The 19,063-nt window shown below is 30.9% G+C and overlaps 1 pseudogene; it reads left to right on the top strand.

Moving 5' to 3' along the window:
• Positions 1–18,793, top strand: part of LOC149564156 (uncharacterized) — a 93,958-nt pseudogene extending 75,165 nt beyond the window's left edge.
• Positions 18,794–19,063: the final 270 nt, after the last annotated feature.

Below are 19,063 nucleotides of genomic sequence, written 5' to 3'. Positions count from 1 at the left end.
TTAGCATAGTCAACCACAATCCTCCACCATGACTGTACCTAGTAACAACATCTCATCCCTTCTATATGAAGATAAAATCATGTGACTTAGGGCATAGACAACCCAAATCCAAGCCACCAATCTGAATATGCATCAATAATGAAAGATCAATGGGCAAAGACAACCCATAACCAAGCTATAAATGCAACCTGTAAGTATAGACCGCTTACAACACTGCACAACTTGTAGATCCAACAAGTCATCATGCATATCCAAACCAAACACTGATAACCATATCATCATGAGACCAAACTTGAGTATACAATGACATCAATACTTAAATCTCCAATGCCATAAACTCACAAGTTACCATAGTTAAAATATATACCATAAACTATTTAGATAAATGTATCAACAAATAAATCATGCCAAACTTGCACCTAATCTAAACCAATGTGTAGAGCTCTCCAAGAGCTTTTCATTGACTACTTGAAGTCCAAAATCCAACTCCATATGCCCAAGTTATGCCCTAATCCGTGCTCAAAATAAATAACATCTAAATTTAGGGCTCTTAAAACCTAAAAAAATCTCAAAATTATAGAACCAAACCTATACCATGCTGTAGTGCTCTGAATTAGCTTTCCAACGCCTGTAAGAACTCTGAAATTTAATATTCTGAGAGAAAGTTATGGCTGTTTTACTAAGACAGTCTTTTTACCATTTTTAGTACGATTTTTCATTTTTAATTTTTTTTTAGTGATGAAAATTTTGACGGGATTAAATTTGACGGCCATCATGGGCTGAAACCAAAAAACTCTTTCATTTCCTCTGAACATGGCCAAACTAGGGCATATTATATATTAAAATTTATGAAAATGTTGACCCGAATCCAATGGTGAGGTCTATTTTTACCCAGGAAGTCATTTCTATATGCTACCCCCCAAAACCCTTATTTTAAATGAAACATCCGAAAAAATCTTTTTGTCCAACAATTTCACATGCCTAAATCTTTTAACATCCCATCATAACAGCAAATTGAAAGTCATCAGATCTGCAATAAATCATTCATATATCTTGCCCTTTCCTTTTATCCTCTCATGCATTCCCATGGATTCAATCTAGGGTTACAATAATAAAACCATAGCTCTGATACCACTTGTAAGGAAACTTGGCAAGAAAGAATATAACCATTTCCACATAACCCATAATAAATCTGGAATAAACATGGAATTAAAATCCACATGCAAGATAATAGACAACATACCCACAAAATTGTGACACAAGATATACCCTAAGAAACCCTCATTGAGGGAAAAACCCAACCTCCAAAAGAATCCATCATCATGTATTATTCAGCAAAAAATACCATTGCCATACAACCATGGAAGCCTTCATGGCCATAGCCACAACCGAGCAAACTATGTGAACAAGCATGAATCCACACATCCCATGCCATGCTTTCAACCTTCACAAATACTCCCTTGGCTAACCTGTCAAGCCTTGTCCCGCTCGACTCTTGCCTTTTGTCTTCTCCTTGTCACTCTATACAACAACTACCCTTGTGGCTTCTTATATAGTAGCAAGTCCCACAAAACCACCAAGTGGTATTACACAAACCATGTGCTAAAACCATGTGCTACCTAACCCACTGACCCCACATTTAATATTGGGCATTTAATTCTTTTTTCCCCAATATTAAATAATTACATGAAATATTTCCACAATGTTACAATACAACTCATCAAGAATATTCCATGGGAATCTTTACATGTTGGACGTCCATATAGGTACAACATTACACAATAAAAAATAAAATAATAAAATAACAATATTATGCAATGCGTGCAACACCCATTATCTCAACATCGTATGGGTTTGGCAAGATGATGATCATACTTTGGGAATTTGGTCATTCTTAAGGAAGAAGCTAAAATTATTAAGTCATATTTGAAGAAACTAGATTCCAAATAAAGATGTTGGGATAAATGGTTTGTACATTTGAAACCATAAAAATAAATATCCAAAATCATTAATCCTTGTGAATAACCATTTTTCTTGGCATAAAAAGTTGTAATGAGAATGTGATACTAAAATTCACATGCCCAATTCTATTAATTTAAGAAAAAGTTAACTCATCCACAGTTTCAAAAAAATCATAACTTCAATTTAAATATTAATGACAAGGGAAAAATAAGAGCAAGAGATGGTTCTTTGTTAGTTATTAATCACAAAAGCACTTCAATATTGATTTTGAAGTCTAATCCAAATGTTGACAAATTTCAGTGTAATGAAACTCTTAAATTCTATATTGTTTCTAGATTCAATTGTGTATGTCTTTTAGCATCAATGTCTTAGATACATCCATGATCCATCATCAAAATGAGAGAATGATAATAAATAAAAAAGGATGTGATGATGGATCATAGGATATATCTAAAACTTTGATGCTAAAAAACATACACAATCGAATCTACAAATAAAATTTGTCAACAATACTTATTTTAAATAGACCAAAACTACCTATTATGATATGATGAGATAATTATTTATGTATCTATGTATCAGGATAGGGAATCTAGAAATAAGAAATTTTATATCCTAGCTCCACAAATTATATCTTTCTAACATAGACAATATTCATTTGGAAAATGCTAATACTTAGTAAAGAAAATGCCCATAAATCTACATATTTTTCTAGCATGGATGACTTGGCAGCTTTTCTTACTAAAGATATCAATAGGTGTAGGAAAAAAAGCACATGCCCTATGAAGTCCATCAGGTGCGTGCGTAAAATATATCAAGGAATCCTATAACCATCATCCAAAACACAAGGAAAAAAATGAGCTAAATTTAATGGCTTTAACTTACCCCAACAAAAATACAAAGAAAGCTAGTGCATTGCCTAAAGCATCCCATGTATAAATCACCTAGAAATTTTCCAACAAGAGAAAACATATAAAATGTTGTAGTCCATTTACTCACATTATTTTCAACTGATGCATTTATCTACTTAAGTGCTCTTGTCAAGAAAAAAACTAGATTTACACCTACTCCAAAGACTGCTAGTGTTGTAAATCCTTGGGTTACAAGTAAAAATCATGTACAATTACAATGAATTAGTTTATCATGGTGTGCAAGTGTCATAACTGGCATGAGCAAATAAATTACAAATTTGTGTACATATGGCATGTGAGAGAACCCCAACCACTAGTTTATTACTAACTTACATCATGTAAAAGATCAATTAATCAAAATTTATGCTTCTGAATTTGATTGTCCAATTATTTTTGCATCAATCTTTTGGATCACATTCTATGATCCATCACTTTCTCATGATGCTCTCTTTCTCTTATTCTCATGATATATCATAGAGTGTGATCAGAAAAGTTGATGCAAAAATAATCACACTATCGAATCTAAAAGCATAAAATTTGATAGTTTCATATGAATTGTAAAAATATTCTTTTTCTTATCAATATTATATTCTTTTGAAGTGTCATATAACTTGGCCTATTATCAAATTATCTTATAAATTTTATCATCATTCATATGATATTTCTGTACAAAAACAAGAAACAAAGTTTAGAGTACCTAATATCAAAATTGTATATTTTCAACCACCTATCTAAGCTTTGAGAATAGGTCTTCCAAACTTATCAATAATGCCATCTTTAATATATTTAAGATTCTCCTCTTCCACTGTGTACAGAACTAAAGTTTTATGAACATTTAGCTTCGTCTCCTTGGGCTTATTTTCTACATGCATTCAAGATGAGGTGATTATGGTTTTCATGGTTGAAGAGAATATACTTCTTACACAAATTTGATATGATGGTATATTTTAATTCTTAATTTTCAAAGAATATATATCAATATCATATCAAATATATAAAATTGTTTTGAAGTTGAGTCTTATAGCTATTAGAAACCAACCAAAAATGAGAAACAAGAAATGAGAAATATAATAACAATGGCAACGTAAACAAAAAATTTAGAGGTTGCATAAAAGAAACACATATATAGTGTAAAAATTAGTATATACAACTTGCATAGTATATGATTTCAGTTAATTCATATAACTGACATGGATTTTATTTATATAATTTGTATTCCTCCCTTTCACGCATACTAGAATTCAAATTTAATATCTATCACATCCATAAATAAACTCTTTAGCTAATTTTTTAACTACAAATTTAAGATAAGAATATCTTACTTAATTACATGCATAAAAAATAACAAAGTGCAAGTAATCTAATTTAAATCACATGGTGATGATAGATCACAAAGTATGACCTAGAACATTGATACAAAAATAATCACACAACCAAATCTACAAACATTAAGTAAGATAGCGATACTTTTTAATAACAAAACCATATCAACGCAATGCTCAAATAATTGGCATGCACCCAAATTATTATCCAACAATTAATGTGAGAAAACTATGGCCTTACTTTAGAGTTAAATCTGCATCATATGAAAAGTACAAGCCATGTGTTTTCTCTGCAGTCCTTAACAACTTGGTAAACTCTTCCTCATCTTTTTTCTATTAAATCGTTAGTTTATAATATATATAGTTGGGAATCTATGTTGACATATCAAAACTCAAAAATTGCATAGAGTTAATGTTTACCTCCTGTGCTATTAACTTTTGCAAAGCAAAATTACAAGACAAGAATCACATATCTTGAATCCCACTCAATAAGAGGAATATAGGGGGTCATTCATAATAAGAGTTGGTTTGCATTTGGGTCCTATAGTTTTACATGATATACTTCAAATCTTGTCTCACTTTCTCAAGGAGCCTAAGACCTTGAAAGATTTGGGGTCCAAAAAGTGTTGTCATGGAATCAACACATCTATCCTTTAACTCTTTAGTTTTTAAATTCCACCTTTTAAAAACAGAAAAAACATATTAGATTCATAAATGAATTGAAGCTACCTTTTAATTTACTTGAAGAAATTGATCAAAGGAAAAATGGTCTAGCAATGGAATCAAAATATGATACCCTATGCATATGTCTAGCTCAAATATGTAGAAACATATTTCATCATTAAGTTTTTCATAAAATAGATTATTCCCTACAAAATAATAATGGGATTAGTAGTTATTGGAAGGAATTGCATGGGAGGTTAGTGCATTTGGTTATGAGTATAAGATTGTATAGTAAAATAAATTATCAATCTTTAAAGTACCTAGAAGTTGGGCTACCCTTAGAGGAAGTCCATCTTCATTGTTCACGATAAATTGATCACAAATCTTTAGTGTTCTCATAAATCTAACATGGGTACACCCATGAATATCCTCATCACCTCCTACATAAAATGAACTCAATATTACAAAATGTCCCCTAGGAAATAATACTTCAATTGCAAAAAAAACACATAAAAAATGAGAGACATTTAAAGAGAAATCTACTTAACAATAGGCATTGACATTACATTTGTGGCCATGCTACATGTTTTCAACATTATAGTGGGCATTACCTCTTATGTCTTTTTCTAGTAGCATGTGATGTTGTGAACATAGGATCAATGGTAGGAGCTAAAAAATGAGATTGTTAAAGCACAATAAATCAATATTGTTAGAGCTAATAAAAAACAATATTGTCCGAGAAAAACAAAAGTATATAATCCAACATGCGATATAATTGAACCACCTAAAGTATCATCCTGTAGGGAATTGCCCTTGAACCTCTTCGACATTCTTTGTAAAAATAACACATATGAATTTTATTTAATGATATAAATAAAAGAGTATACTATAAAAAAATTTATTGAACTTTTATTATAATTAAAAACTACATTAATACTTATTGTATATGTCTCAACTACATGCATCAACTCATCCTCACTCTATTGTATTTCAAGAGTCTGAGGTCAAATTGATCCCAATTGTTTTAACCTTCTTTATAAATAATGAAGCACCTTTTACACTACAACCATAGGATCAATGGCTGATGTAAAATTGATCATGAATTCATCCTGATTATCATGTGGCTCCTCATGGACTACAAATTCCTTCCTGTTTTCATGATCCATCCAAAATAGTAGTGATAAGTAGAACATAATAACAAATACACATTGACATATTTAAAGGTACCTAATTTGTAAAAAAATAATTAGTTTTACCTATCAGGAAGAATAAGTCCCATGGGAACCATCGCTATCGTGTGTATCCTATGATTTTTCATCCATACTATAGCCCTGTATTTCAAAAAAAAATTATTGACACATGTTAAAACACGTGTTATTATTCTAAGTTAGAAAAAAAATTAAATTAAATTGTTTGTGTGTTGGATTCATTGATTGAAGTTAAATTTAAATGTGCATAGTGTGTACCACCTTTCCCATGATAGTGGCTTTTTTTGTATCTATACGATTCAAATTGTAATCAATAAGAAGCTCTTTGCCTCTACGTATTGATTTTATTGGACATATAAATATGTGATTTACCTCACCACCTCAAATATGCTATTAGGTCACTTCTTAGTTGATGCATTTCATGTACTATTTATTTTGTCAATGTATATAGCTACTATTTTACTTTGTTCACTAACTTTTTGTTGTATCTAATTTGCTGCGAGTGCATGCCTACACATACTTTTTTTATATCTAACAATATAAATCCAACTACTGTAATCATAGCAAGGTTCGACATACTCCATCAATTCAAAAACTTTGTTGTAAGAGACCTATATGCCATAAATGGGAAATAGGCCCAAACCATGTAATGAGGATGGTGCTATGCGATATATCCTCTCTCTAAGAAAAAAAAATTGTTTATTGGAGGAGTTTCATCAAGGACCCAATTTTTCTATATCTCCTTGAGAAAGGAAAAATTTCATGTGCTTATTGAATTTCTTACTAATATTTTGACCCTGAGTTGATCTCCTTGATTTAGACATACTAAATGTTTCACTTTATTCTTCCATTCCTATATTTTCCTCACTCGAGGAAGATAAATCTAACAAATACCTATTTCCTTGTACTTGTACTCCACAGAATAAGAGAGATAGTTTGCAATGAGAGGGACTTTTACAAATGATTAAAGACATTAATCTCTATGGGGTGTATTGACTTATACCTAATGATCCATGAGACCATGTGAGATTCTCATTAAAGGTCTTTGGGTTTTTTCATATGTAAATCAATTGTCTTATGTTAGCTAAAAAATTAATGATACATACATATGTGTGTGTGTGTGTGTGTGTGTGTGTGTGTGTGAGTGAATTATAAATAGTAAAAGGTACATTAAAAGTTAATCAGATTAATCATTGATATATCAAGAACTCAATATTGAACTCATTCTTGTCATTGATAATCAAAACCCCTTTTCATTGATATTATTGTTCATCCATCTCATTAGCAGGATCACCATCATCGTCGATATCATCTCCACTACTGTCATGGTTGTTTTGGTCATTTTCATCATCCTCCTTCTCCTCATCGTCATCATCATCATGATTAGTAGCAATAGCATTTGCATCATCAACTAACTCTTGATCATAATCTGCATCTTCCTATTCCTTGGTATCTTCTTCTTCCATCACATTATACTTTATCGTTCTTCCTCTTGGATCATTTCTAACAAAAAATAACCAACCAAATTTATATGGAACCTCTGAGTAAAATATATCCTCACATTTTCTTGGAAGAACATAGGGCTCATCCCCAACTAGCTCAAACAACCTTGTATTAATCAATGGAAATCCATTCTCATGCTAAATAATAGTTCTATTGAGATCATTTTGGTTGATTTTTAGTCTATACCATTTGACAATGAAGAGAACTAATTTGAAGGGATTAAAGTCACAATAAATTATATCCACCCTAGATGAAATATTGGTCACCTAGAAGATTGCACTTATCCTTGAATCACAAGTTCTCTTTGTGTCATCAAAATTTTTAATTTAAAATTTATAACCATTGTATCAAATATCCTTGTGGTGTTTCACATACAATAATGTAAAAAATGAATAAATTATTGCATCACAAGTTCAAAAAAATGTGGTTGATTAAGAAACTTATAAGTACCTAGAGATCTCTTAAACTATATACTAAATCTATTTCTTTTTGTGTAACATTGGGATCTCCATTACAATGAGCTTGTATAACCAATGAAGACATGGATTCCCATTTGAATCTATGACTAGAATGTTGACATCATTCAATCCATACTGTAATCCAATCTTTGATTGTTTACAATAAAAAAATGTATTGCATCCCACTCTTTAGCAACTGTAAAAAAATAAATAGATAACTTAGAACATATTTATTTTGAAGATTAAGAATTAATTAACTACAATAACATATCATAATTTATTACCTTTCACTTTCCTAAATCTACCATTCCCCACCAAGTACTCCCCTTTGAATTTTTTAATGGAGTCAAGATCCCTAATACAATCTATATGGGTCTTTTTTGCAAGATTAGGAAGATATCAAGTAATGTACACCATCATTTGGTTACCATATATCCCTCAACCATAGAACCGTCAGGACATTCTCTTTGTCAAACCAAACCCTTCACAAATTTCAAGTGTCTCTCAACCATCCATATTAACCTAGGTTGTACAGGTCCACACAATTCAATCTCCTCAACTTGGTGTATGAGGTAGTGTTCTTGTGCATTGAAAAAAGTTGAAGGTAAACAATTTTGCATTTTACACATTAGTAGATGAATTCTTTTCTTCTTATTTTACATCTTCTTTATGGATTTTTTTAAGATGAAAACCACCTACAAGGGATTCAAGATACATAAACATATAAATACGAGACTATACAATATATTACTTGTTTGATATATTGAACAAATATCACTACTTAGCTCATGTATTTTCCAAGATCATATATCACTTGTTTGATATTATTGTTGAAATTGTCTAGGAGAGATAGGGGTAACATATGATAAAATAATTGTCAACTAATCATTTCATTCTTTTCTAGCATAATACAATGAAAATTGAATGTACATTCAAAAATATATTTTAAATACAAAAGACTGTGACTTATCTAGATGAAGGTATGCCAATCATGCATTTTCAGCCTTGGACCAAATTTACTTTTCTTTGATACATGAGACTGCTTATATTTGTAGCAAACCATGTAGAAAATTGATTTTTTCATATGACTTCTTTTATGGAATTACTTTTTTGCTCTATTAATAACCAAAGAAGAACACTTGTATTAATCTGGTATCCATTGCTATTTGATTCAATCATATTTTTCATTGCATGATTGGAATCATGAATATTAAGTTACAAATTTTGGCAATTTCTTTTTGTCACACCTTCCATCCAATATTTTCAATAGTGTCTCTATTGCATTCTTTCCAATATGCATAGTATCAAACAAATGTACAATTTGTAACTTCTTGTAGTAGGGAAGCCTACCAAATTCTCTGGGATAAAATTTTAGTCCATTTGGAAGTGTTGTGGTTTCACAATGCATGCCCATTTCTTCCAAAAATGGGGACCCCCTAGTCCAAGGTCTAACTCATTTTTACGGCTCTACCTAGAGTCTAGGTCCTACCTAGTTCTCTGTCTAGAAAACCCATGTGTCAGATTTTGAGGAAATTGAAAATAAAGGTGATTTATGAGTAAAGAAGTGCACTAGCACACCTTGAACACATGCACACCTATCAAGGTGCACTATTGTACTAAATGCACTTACTACTACATTTAATCTCATTTTTCTACCAAAATTTTCAACCATCAACTAAATTTTTTTAGGTTGGTCAGAATGCAGAAGGCAAAAATTTCCTCTTTTTTTTAACATCTAAGCCCCATTTTGTTAAAAAAATTTGGACCAACAGGGGGCTTAGATGTATAAAACAAAAATATTTCCATGCACATAGGTTCATTTGCATTTTTTTGGTTTTGATCGCAGCAGGCATTGAGGGAATGGAGATTGTTGCTGCATATGTGTTTTCTACTATCTAGGTAAGTGCAGACTTATCCAATCCGAACAACTTGTTATAGACAAAATTGTGAGTTTGTATCCATACCTGCAAAGGCAATATGTGGGTTGATGTGCTTATTAGCAGTTTTAAATCAAGGGTTTATTATTTATTTTTTACCGATGTCTAATCTCATTGTAATACATTTTAAATTGGAGGCACAATCCCTAACTCTATGAACAAGTTTGAATGACATGGGTTTTCCTACATCCGTAGCAGAACTCATGTTGGTGAATGAGATGTACAAACAAGTGCCATCTATTCTTATTGAAGTGATACATGTCAAAAAAAAATTCTTTGACGCCCGTGAGCTCTAACTTTTTCCCCAACGCATACAATCTCTTAAGACTTTTGAGGTAAGCCCCTTCACATTTTATTTCAATTTGTTTAATTTGAATCCTAGCATGGTACGAGTCTAATTTTTCCCTACATTTACCACACCCTAAATGGTGAAATTTTTTCTCCCCATCCGTGAAGATCTTCTAGTATTAAAACTATAGAGATTTTTCCATTTTCACTTGTCATTTTCTAAATATTTGGCTTCTTTGTCTCTCAAATCACAAAACTATCGAATCATAACTATTTTGGCTTTTTGGTTTATAATCTATAGGTTTGTCTTCATAATCAAGTGCCTATAGTAATGTCAATGAAAGTTATATAGATTATGTATACATGTAATTACTATTTTGTGATTTTAGAAAATTAAAAATTCAACATATTATTCTAAAAATCATGCAGAGTGATCTCTATTAGAATATGCCCCTTAGGTACTATTTTGATTTTCTTTTCCTAAGAATTATTGAAATGAGATGAATTAATTCTCTAGTATTCCTATCAAGAATACTATGTAATGCAACATCGTGAGTTTACAAGTTTTCTTAGTTTTGTTTACTGCTTATCTTTGAAGTTTTGTATACTACTATACTCTTCATTCTAAAGTTGTATATTGCTTATCTTTGAAGTTTTCTTTCAAATCCAAAATGAACTTGCATTACAAATGGATTGTGGAAATCTAATATTGTTAATTTTGCATGCATGTCTACTATGACTCATGTTGAACATGAGGAGAAAGAACCCACCATAAACATCCAACTTGTTTAACACAAGTTTTTATCTTTAGTCCAACAATTCTTTGATGCCCACTTCATATCTTCTTCTAGCTATATAAGTAAGAAGATCATTTGTTTCACTTTAAATAAGTTTTAATGGGTTGTTAAAACATAGTTTCTCTAAAATCATTAGAATAGTTATGCTTGGGATCTTGTAATGGGTTTTAGGTCATGTTGCTACCATAGGAAGGATCTTTGGTGCTCTGGCTATGGATGTTGGAGAGCAATTGCTCATCCTAGCTTGGTTGGTAAGTAAAACTATCTTTTGTCAAACATAAATTTCACCCATTTTGTATGGTCTCTGTATAAGGTTATTAATAGTTATGGTTTTCATATTTCTTCTTTTATGCTATTTCATTTATGTGGTAAATATTTCACTTCGTTTTTAGCACTTTGTATGTTAAGATTCTTGGATTTAACATTTATTAATATTTATTAGAGAAGAGGTTTAGAATCCATAATCTATCATTAGAATAATATCGAGTTATAAAATAGAATGGTCTCAAACATTTTACTTAATTTTTAGTTCTTATAATGTTACGACTCTTACATTTGAAAAATATTAGCTCATACTTCATAATATGTTATCATGTGAGTTTGAGTAAGGCCAAAGAATCAAATTTTATAATGTATCATCTGATTGAGATTAAGCCGAAGAAAATAATTGATCCTAAACATAATTCTTCTTGAAAAATTTCTAATAAAATTTTGAAGTTTTATGTTAATCTATTTTGTGAGAGACATTATATAACATTTATTATCTCAATAATCAATACCTCAAATGAAGTTTCATACTGTATTATAAGAATAAAATGGAGCTAGAAAAAATATAACAAAATCTTGATATCTATAAATATTATAGAATCAGAATCTAGAAATCTTAGCATAATAATATTATAGAATTTCATACTACCAATGTTTTTTCTTTCATAATTGGAGAGGTTTCTCTCAATTGTTCTATTCTAGTCTTATTTACCTTGATCAGTTAACAGACATAAAATTTATTTTTTGAAAACCTTGTGTGAACTTGAGAGTTTTCTTCCTATTTAGAGCTTCAAAAATGTGGAAAAAATTGTAGGAACTACTTTAAACCATGCCTAAAATGAGGTGCCAACTCCCTTCCTTAGCAAAACCACATCTTTAAAGCATCCTCAACAGCTAAAAATAGGTAGTTTTTTTAGTGTTCTTGAAATCTCAATTCCATACATGTATTCAAGTTTATGTGAAATGTAATACATTTTATATATTAATTAAATAGGTGGTCCATGAAAGTCAAGCTACTTCCTAGTAGAATAGATAGTAAGATTGGATAAATGATTTGGAATTCTTGTGTGAAGAAGAAACAAATTCAAATGGGCATTGATTAGAACAATCATACATCCAATAATTCATCAATTATTTTCCAGATAAGAGAAAAAGAATCATCTTACACTAAGAATAATATTGAAGACTATTCTACTAATTCTATGAAGGAGATGGAATTTCAAATAGAAAGAAATGGTTCTTATGATCTAGATATCTTAGTAGAGTCAACACAAGATTTGAGCTAACCTAGAAATTACCAAGAGAAAAACTTCCATTGAATCCATATATAGATTTGACTCACAAATTACTTTGTCAATTGTTTAAGAAAGTATGTACACATTGTAGTTGATTTCATCTAGGTGAATGATTAACTCATCATTTGATTTTCCTTTAGAAGTAGTCTAAACTGATCAATCATTTTATATCCACATATTATCAGTTTACTCCATGACTAAACATTTTGTAAGTTCTTTTTGATCATTTTATACCCACATATTATAGAAATTTTCGGAGGCAACTCTTAGTACAAAGATAAAAATTTGCTTTAAAATGACAATATTATGTAAACATGAAGAAATTTCAATGTTTTTTGTTTTTCATACATTTTTCAGTCAATAAAATGTTGGTTATCAGTTTTTCCTATACAGTATTGAAGTGGCCCATTTCTCCTTTTTATCAGCTTAGTCAAATGAAACATAAAAACAAGGTTACAGGGCTGATTTTCATTGTCACTTTAAAGTTTAGAATGATTTCCTTCATAATATAGTGGTGACCTGAAATAGGAACACTTTTATTTGTCGCTCTTTATTACTAAATAGGTGCTAATATTTAGATGAAATTGAATAATTTGATAAAACATTTCTGAGCGAAGATTCATTGTATGTGTTTCAGGGATCAAGGTGAGTTCATTGATATGAGAATAAGGCATTGCCAAGTTGAAATGAAGAAAATGTGCCCTACATTGATCTTCAATCTCAACACTCTAAGAAAAAGTTGGTTGTTAGTTAGATAGGCCTACATATAGCTTATGTGGGAGCTTTGCTTTCCAATTTTACAAATTTTCGTCAAAAATTTGTTACCCACATGCCTGAAAATTTATTTCTAAATAACTATTTTTCAATTATTTTAGATTTCTTTTAAATTTCATTTTAATTACTTTCTACTCTAATCTGCTCTTTCTGTAATTTTCCCCTCATCTCGTGCAATACATTTCCTTTGAACTAATTTTTTCCTTCCCCATCATGCTTGCTCCTTTCTTCAATAGCTTGCATATAAGTCTCATAAGGTAGATGCACATAAAACATGTAACAAAATTTATCATCTTTGAATAGATGTTTGAAATCTATTCAAAATCTCCCATTTTCTCCCATTTTTTTGCATGAGACCGAATTTCTTGTGTCATTTGTCTGGTGTGTTATCTTTGTATCCATACTCTTCATTCTAAACTTTCTATGTAAATATGTTGCTCCCTGTGCTATAGTGAAGCTTTTTTCCATGTAGTATACAACTTTAATTTCTATGTAATGTGACATCGTGAGTATACAAGTTTTCTTAATTTTGTATGAAATAGAAATTATCATCTTCATCTTCAATTGGCTCTGAGGGTGAAGCTTGTTTGAGGTAAGTCGACCATATGCTAAACTTGACACATCTTTTTGTTCTAATAAGTTATTGTTTCCAACTTGGGTTCTATATAAATTTGCTAAATCTTTAAGCACTCGTGCATATGTATAGAGGACATTGTGAACAAGGATGGTTTGGATAAGTAATATTTCTTATTCATAACGGATGATTGAAAGTTTTATGAAAGTGGAAAGATGATTTCTCTTTGGTTTGCAGCAAGGTAAATAACTAATGTCATACCATTCACATTGCATGGCATATTGTAGTGAAAAAGAAGATAGTCCTTTATGTGATGTCCCTAGATTTGAAAATGCACGCATGAAGCTTTTACGATATGCCATTTTTTTTAGTCAATTATAGTTTTTCAGCTTAGATAATAAATGATGCCTTTTCAATAATGAATTTTTTTACATCTTTTGAATTACTTTATTGTAGGGTCATGCTATTCTTATGGCTACCATGCTAAATGGTGTTGCTATTATGGATGGTGCATTTCTTTTGATTGCAAGTAATGAGATCTATCCTCAACCCTAAACTTCAGAGCACCTTGCTACTATAGAAATAATGCATCTTCAACATATTATTATTCTATAGAACAAAATTGACCTAATCTAGGAGAGTGTAGCAAACAGCTAGCACAAGGAAATTTAGAAATTTATTCAAGTAAGTTGAAATTCATTATGTATATTTTAAATATATTTAATCTCAATGCTAAATGCATTGATGATTGTTACCAATTCTCATATCAACATTTGTGTTTCCTTGTGATTCTAAGGTGTTGTAAATGTTTTGGTTCTATTAGGGTACCATTTTTTTTTGTAGCAATTAGATGCATTTCTATACCTATCAAAGACAGTTTGTAGGGTACTTGCATATTCCATAATATCTAAGTCAGAGACAATCACATATAATTATTCAAACTGCTAGGGTCTATTGTAGTCACAACCTTGTTAGATTCATTATATTCCATTGTGGCATTGAAATTACAGTTGTAAATATATATATGTTATTCCTTGTGGACCTCGTGGAGATTTAAAACCTTATATTAATTGGTGGCTTTGACCCCAAAAATTTTAGTTGCATCTGCATCACTCACATAGTTGATGGTTTAGTTTTTCACAACATTTATTTTTTGGGGAAATGAATTTGCAAGGAAATTGGGAAATGTGTTTGCAACTCCCAAAAAATTTAGTGTTTGAATCTTCTTTCTTTTTTGTTAAGATCCCATGTTTTTCATTTCTCTTGTGTAGGTTTTTATGGTTTTTGCTCTATTAGGTAAGCTAAGCTAAAGTATTTTGTGTGCATTAGGTGTAAAAAAACTGTGAATTTGACCTTAGGGTTTGTCATGGAAACATTTAATTGTCCTCAAATTGTGCTCATTTTTTAATACAACAAAAATGATACATGCAAAAGGGTTGCTGCTCAGGTGCAATTTGTTGTCACTAAGAAGAGACTGGTAACTGCTTTTCTCTAAATTACTGATAATGGAGTTTTGATTTTGTTGGAATTCATCAACTTCAAAGTTGTGTGTTTTACTAGTTAAGTATTTTCTTATCCACTTGTTTTGACACTTTCAGATTTTCTCATGCAATAATCTTGTACAAATGGTTGATAGTAAAAGTGAGAGATGTTTCATTCAAGCTTTTGAAAGGAATACAAGATTATTGTAAGCTCAATAATAATCTCATTTATCAAGCACTACTTTTTTTCTTGTTTTGGGTTTGGTGTTGTGTCAGTTTCAAAGGTAACTAGAAAAGATTAGTTTTCTCAGTCTTAGAGAGTGTTAGACTCTCATTGGTGTAACATATATCTTAAGATCACTATCTAATTTGCACGTCTTTGATACACTTATTTGATGATGAATGTACATCCGCAAGAGGGACTCTAGGTTTGATGTTCTCGAGATTAATCACAACACACAAGATTTTACTTTCTATTTATACAACTCAATTGAGGAATTGCTATGTACCAGGATTTATATCTTCATGTTTATTGAAGATGGATTTAAATTAAATTCCTAACTTCACACGATGGCACAAAAGAAAATTTAAAATCATATGAAGGAATTTGTAGAGATTTTATCTAAGGTGTCCAACCTAAGTAAATTATTTTCAACTTTCATGTTACAAAGACACCTTTAAAATTTCCTAAAGCATTTGAAATGTATTGTTTTACACAAATAGCTACATTATGTTTTGTGTATCCAACCCTGAAGTTAGTTTCATGGTGCAGAAACACTTTCTGTGTTCTCTAAGGCCTCTCAATAGTATCATTTGTGAGAGAGCCACATCATAGTTACTATTATTTGAAATTTTAGCTTAGTTTAAATGGAAGATGGCTTTTTGGATTATTGAAAACATTGAGATAAGATCTATAAAGAAGGCAATAATGTATGTCAAGTTTCAACAATTAAAAGGAGCTATTAAACTTGTCGTCTATTATTCTTGATACAAGTTGGTGTCAAGTTTCCTTTTTATTGTTTTGTAGATGTGTTGCTATTTATTTAATGTACAATTGTGGAGAACTTTTCAGATTATCAACTTTTGTGTTTTTGAGGTTTTCTTACAAGTAAGAAACATTACTTGATTAAAAAATTCACAATGTCTTTTAGACTCTTGTGGTTCTTCTTGATATGAGCATTCCATCTGGCCTGGCTTTTCTTTTAGCAAGTTGTTAATTACAAGTTGTGATAAGGTGGCAAAGATCTTTGAATTGTATTAACTTGAATATTTTGGTTTTTTATGTCAAAATATCTAGATCAAGACCCCATCGTTCCACACATGAACTTTTTGGAGGGTGTTATACTGGTGACATGCAGTGGTAACCAAAAAAAGAAATCTATATAGTAGTAGGCATTCAATTTGAGTGTAATTATTCTAAATTCTCTTGTAAGATCATGATGTGCTATTTTTATAACATTTTGATCTATTGAAATAAGTTAAACTAAGCTATTTTACATACAATTATGGTCATATAAATCATTCTCATTAACCTTTCCTTTTGTGATCTATGTGTATAGATACATGTAACTAGATTGGCCTTTTCATAATAAAGACAAGAACAAGAAGTTGTCCATTGATTTCATTGAATCAATGAGGGAAGTCATTCAAAATGTTAGGCAAGTGGCATGTTAGGAAAAAATTGATTATGTTTAATTAGGTTTTTTAGATGAACTAGAGCCCCAGGAATTTGGGAGGTTACAAGTTCTGAAAAAAGAGGACAAGTATTGCATATGTTGGAGGATTAAGGTGGTTTTATTATGCTTTTCTCTGTTGCCACTTGTAGCTACTTTCATCATCTGGGGAATGCCAATTCTACTTGACCAGGTTTTGAAATGTTTTAACTCCTTGTGCTTTTCTTTGGAGATATAAAATTAATTTTCATTTTCTTTTCATCATTGATAAATTTGGTATACCATATACCTTAATTGAGATGGCATTATTTTTCGAGTACGTGTTATGATAGGTTTTTGACTTATTCACTGCAATTGACAATTTTTCTTGACATAATTTAGTTTTATATGGAAAATAATATGAGAATAAGCTAGAGGGAGGGAAACATTTACGTTTCTCTATGTGTGTTAATGCAAATGCACATTCATGTATGGTTGTAGTTGTTTCTACCTGTTTGGCTAAAAATGATTGTGAGTCACTATCATTTTCTATGTGGTCTGTATATATTTGAAAGTGTTGGAGAAGTAGATGGAGGAGCAAGATATCTTTTGTTAAGTTGTATGATGATTTGTTTGTGACTAGCCAAACTAGAATTAATTTTGTTCTTGCATTAGTTTTGGAAGAAAAATTACATGGATGTTGCCTTTCTTTGCTCTAAAAAAGAAAACTTATTTTCATTAAAGTCTTATGTTGTTCCATGTGGTAGGTGATTATACCAATACTGGATTGGGAAGTAGCAACTTTTAGTGTGAAAGCACTTGTATTTGTGCTTATTGGGTCAATTGGTTTGTTTCCTATTTTTTGCTAGCTTCTACACCTTCAATGTGGCTAGCTAGAATGACATTTGGATGCAACAATGGATTCCTAATAATAATGATAGGAACTAGTATTGGCATGTCCATGCCTTACTTCATTTCGTCTACTTTTCACAGTTAAATACATGTAAATTTATGCCCATCATCTTGTGGTTCCATGTTGATAAAATTCAGCTAATTGAATTTGTAAGATATCTTATAATGGTCAATATCTCTTTTCTAACACAGAAATTGTTTGAAAGGTGGCCTCAAAAATCTGCACTAATCAGGATAGCAGGATAAGGAAATTTGTTCCACCAGTTCTGAGCTATTGCTCTTTTGAGAATCTCACCATTTCCTTACATTATTTTTAACTATGCTAGTGTTGCTATAAATGTCAAGTATAGTCCATACATAATTGGCTCATTTGCTAGAACCATTCTTGAAGTGTTTGTTACAATCTATAGGTCAGAGGTCTTCATCATATGATATTAAATTTGACATTTAAGCATGCCTTTCCTGATCATTAGACTCATTCATGTAAAATCTTTCCTCAAGGTTTTCTAATTTCTTGTTTAAGTAAAACTCTAGTGGCTTCTTTGACATTCTACAAAACTAAACTGTGGTCTTCTTGAATTAAATGATTAGGGACATCCTGGAGGCTATCTTTGGAGAGTTACTGAAGTTAAATTTTGATGCAGCAAAACCATTGTTAGTCTTGATGGAGCTTTTGTTTTATTGTGCTAAATGCAGTATGCCAAAGGCAGTTCTTTCTTCCTTAGGACTAGGTTTAACAATGAAGGGGAGCTTCAGGTGGTGTTAGAGGTTCTTAAGATGAAAACATAGTTAGGCTATAAGATTGGAAGTTACATGATATCATGTTTGAGGCTTGTCTTGTGGGTAAATTTTTTGAAGAAATTACTTCTCTTCACTAGAATTGGGAATCTAATAAAGCAGTAAATCATTTCACAAATATGAAAATTACCTTGTTTCCCTTCTTCATGAGGATTAAATCCACAAGGATCACTAATAATTTGAATGAATGAGAGTTCCTCTCTTCCAATCTCTTGGCAGATTATTTACCCCATGTCAAAAATTATACCCCTAATTTTTGCT

This window comes from Cupressus sempervirens, chromosome 4 (genome assembly GCF_028749045.1).
Source record: "Cupressus sempervirens isolate cs-2001-9-10 chromosome 4, ASM2874904v1, whole genome shotgun sequence".
NCBI lineage: Eukaryota > Viridiplantae > Streptophyta > Pinopsida > Cupressales > Cupressaceae > Cupressus > Cupressus sempervirens.
The sequence above is the reverse complement of the archived record's forward strand: the minus strand, read 5'-3'. Positions and strand labels throughout refer to the sequence as shown.